Below are 4,010 nucleotides of genomic sequence, written 5' to 3' on the forward strand. Positions count from 1 at the left end.
CACACACACACACACACACACGTAGTTACTGTAACCTGTTGAATTTATCTCCCCAGTGTTTTCCAAACCTGGGTAGGAGGCAGCCTGTGCAGTAGGCAGCCCACCTCTGCTACTTCCCAGCTCTGTGATTTAGGGCAAGTCACTGCTTTTCTCCGAACCTCAGTTTCCTCATCTATAAATGGGGTGATGATCACCTACCTCCCAGGGTTGGGTTGGTGAGAGAGTTAAACAACATAATAGAGGTAGAGTGCTACAGGGCCAGGCCCAGGGACCCTGGACAGGTTTGGTGAGTGAATTGAAAACATGTGAATGAGTTTCCAGGACATACTGAGTTGGGCTGAGTCACACCCTTTTAGAGGATCCTGCAGGACCAGCCTCTCTCAGCGTGGTTTGCTATTAGGCTTGCAGCTGCTCCAAAGCCCTGGCAGCCCTGCCCAGCCCTAATTGCTGCACCATGGTGGAAGGAGGACCTGGCTGGTGGGCAGGGATGGAGAGGGGTCAGGGAGACACAGCCATGCCCACGGGAATGACCAGTCTGATAGGGGAGATCCAGCTCAGCTCTGCTCCTGGATTATGCAGCTTAATCAGACACATTCTGTCCTCGGGTCTCCAAGAATAGTTTGTGGGGGAGATGCGGCCCTGCCCCGGGGGCTCCGAGTCTGATGGGAGACAGCTGAATTCAAGAGCTCCCAGGCTGGTGGGGAAGACACTCCCTGGCCCAGGCCCCCAAACTAGTTGGGGAGACATAACACTTCCCCTGGGATTGCCAGTCGGATGGGAGTGATTCATTCTCTTGGATAGCCTGCCAGGCTGGTAAAGGAGACACAACGCTGGTTCTCAGGGATCCCAAGCCACAAAAGATGAGAGTGAATGCATACCTAGGACACAAAGGTATACAGACACATAGAAGCAGAAATGAGCACAGATGAATTTGGCTTTGTGTGTGTGCCTCTTGATTATGACTGTTTGTGACTCTGTGCAAGTGTATGACTGAGTATGACTGTGCCTCTGAGTGTGTGCCTCTCTGTTTCTATGCCTGTGCATAGGCCCCTGAGCTGAGGCTGTTGTGAAAGCTCCGTGAGTGAACCCAGTTGGGTCGAATCACTCATTCACTGGACATGCATTTAGTGAGCATTCTCTTTGTTCCAGTCACTGGGTCCTGCAATACCATGGAGCCCTCAATAGGTGCGATTTCTGCACTCTGGGACATCACTATATAGTGGGGGTAGATGAAGGGGACTGCAGGAGCATAGGGGAAGGGGACTTACTGGAAGAAGTAGTATTTAAACTGCACCCTGAGTAATAGGCTTTAGAGCTGGAGAACAGGTATTCCAGGTAGAGGGAACAGCATGTGTTAAGGCTGTGGACTTGGGGAGAGAGAGCCCAGGAATGGTTTTCTGGAAGTGACTGGATGCGGTTTTGGAAGAGGTAGGTAGGCAAGAAGAAGGAGCATAGCATCATTTGCAGGGGTGGAGGTGGGGAGTGTAGTGGGAATAGAGTTGGCCAGTCCGAACCTGTCCCTGTGGATGGAAAGATAGTGTCCATAGGGGCCTGAGGCTCTGAAGGTGAAAGGGCAACTCCAGAGAAGTGATGCGGCTGGATGGTGGGTTTAGGGGGTGAACTCCTGGACTGGCCTCTGGGCTGTGCGAGGAGAGAGGGAGAAGCCCAGGGAACTTAGAAAAATGTCCCCAATGGATCCTCAACTGTCAAGGCAATTGAATAATAGCTCCCTCACATGGTAGAGGTGAGAATTACATTACATGCTCTTTCCCAAGTTGCTCTCCAATGAGCCCTGCAGGAGCTCATTTATTCCTCTCAAGAACTATAGTGTTATGTTTCCCATCTTTAAGCTGAAGAAGCAGACTCAGAGAGCCCAGAGGTTACGGAGCGGAGGTGAGAGTGAGCGGTCCGGAGTGGAAACCGGTCTGAGACTAAGCCCGGCTCCTTCCTTTGAGTCCCACAGCCTCCTAGTACGCGAATGCGCCTTTTAAATTGGTTACAGGTGGATCTGGTGCTGCCACTATTATATTGTTTATTATTATCGCTGTGATCCTAAAACATCCTTGATTCATCTGCCGCTCCGACCTCCCTGCCTCCGCGCATAAAACTCCGGGCCCAGGCGACCCCGTGCGGCCGCGGTGGGAACAACAAACCCCGGGATGCGGGGTGGGTGTGGTGGCCCTCCCTGGAGGTAACACTCGGCACTGCCACGACAGCCCCCGACCGCTGAGCATGGCGACCTCTACACCCATGGTCAGCACCTGCATAGGCCCATGATCCCCGGACAACGGTTCCAGTGGGCGGGGAGAAAGGAAGAAATAAAGAGAATAACGCTTATCAAGCAACTCTTGTATGTTGGACAAGGTGCTGGGCGTTTCCTGTACACATTTTGTCATTTGACATCCAACCAACCTCATTTCCTAGAAGTGGAAACTGAGGTTCAGGAAGGTTAGGTAACTTGCCTAGAGATGCAGAACTGGATATGAACCCAACTCTGCCCAAGTCTGCAGCTATGCCCAGGGGAGTCCAAGGGGAAAAAGGCCACCAGACCAAAAAGGACAATGACGATGATAAAAAACAGAACAAAACAGGGCCGGCCGAATGGCTCAGTTGGTTAAGAGCTCGCTCAAGAGTTTGAGCTCTGAGCAACAGCGGTTCGAGGCCAGCCCGAGCTGAGTAGCCGCTAAGCTGCCAATAGGTAGCAGGATGGCTCAGCTAAAAAAAAAAAAAAAAAAAAAGCATCCAAAAACAGAACAAAACAGTTCAGTCACTAGTGGAGGCAGTGTACTGAATTTGAGTGTCACCATTTCCTGGTTGTGTGACTTTGGCCAACTAAATTACTTAACCTCTTTGAGCCTCAGTTTTACCATCAGTAAATGAGCTTCATTATAGGCCTTATTTTATAGGTCTGTTCTGAGGATTCATTGCAATAATGCAGATAAAATGCTTAACTGAGCACTAGGCATGTAGCAAGTGCTTAAGAAAATAGCTACTATCAGAACAGATATTGTTCTTGCTTTAATGATTTCCTAGTCTCTGTGTTCCTCGGATCTAACACATGGCCTGCCTTAATAAATGTTTAAATGAATGAATGAATGCTCCAAAGAATGGATGGGTGGGTTGATGGATGGATGGATGGATGGACATACTGCAGTAAATCAGTTCGTAGTTGTAGTTTCAGGGAGAGAAGAGGGAAAAATGGAGTTTAAAAAATAATGGTTAGGGCCTGCTGAGTGGTGCATTGGTTAAGCGTTAGCTTGGGAGTGCCAGCTCTGAGCAGCAGGGCCCGGTTCCGATCCCACATGAGGGCCAGTGATGCTGCATCCTCTACAGCTAAGATGGTGAACAACAGCTCCACCTGGAACCGGGCTGCCGTGAGTCGCCAGCAACGGCGTAGGCTGCAGTGGGTCTGTAGTGGGCTTCCATAAGCTACTGTGCATGGCTGGCAGCCAGCATAAGCTGCCATGAGCCCCTGTGAGCGGCTGTCCAAGGGCCGGCCAGCAACTGCCTCAGCCGGGAAGAGTGCAATGGTAATACCAACACGGGCCAGTGAAATGACATCCTCCACAACTAGACTGAAGAACAAAGGACACCAACTTGTCTGTTCCCCTTCCCCGATTCCCCAACGCTGTTCCCTCCCCCAATTCCCCAATAAAATCTTTAAAAAAAAAGGCTAATATTTCTTGGGCACTCACAATGTATCAGGTATTTAACTATTAATAAATGCCTTTTGTGTTCTCAGTTCATCCTCTCAGCAAACCCATGAGGTGAAAAGTGTTACCTGATTTTACAGAGAATAAAACAATCTCTGTGAAGTAGAATGACTTTCCTAAGGTCACAGTAAGTGCAGAAGCCGGTTTTAGGCTTGTGCCTGCTGCCTCCAAAGCTTGAATTTGAACCCTTGCTCCCTTGAAGCAGCGAGCTGGAGTGGAGGGCCTGGTGGGGCATCTCTCACCATCTGCCTCCCACCTCTGGGTGGTTGGCTGGAGCTCTTGGGACACAGAAATTCG

The sequence above is a fragment of the Hipposideros armiger genome, unplaced genomic scaffold (genome assembly GCF_001890085.2).
Source record: "Hipposideros armiger isolate ML-2016 unplaced genomic scaffold, ASM189008v1 scaffold_10, whole genome shotgun sequence".
Lineage (NCBI taxonomy): Eukaryota > Metazoa > Chordata > Mammalia > Chiroptera > Hipposideridae > Hipposideros > Hipposideros armiger.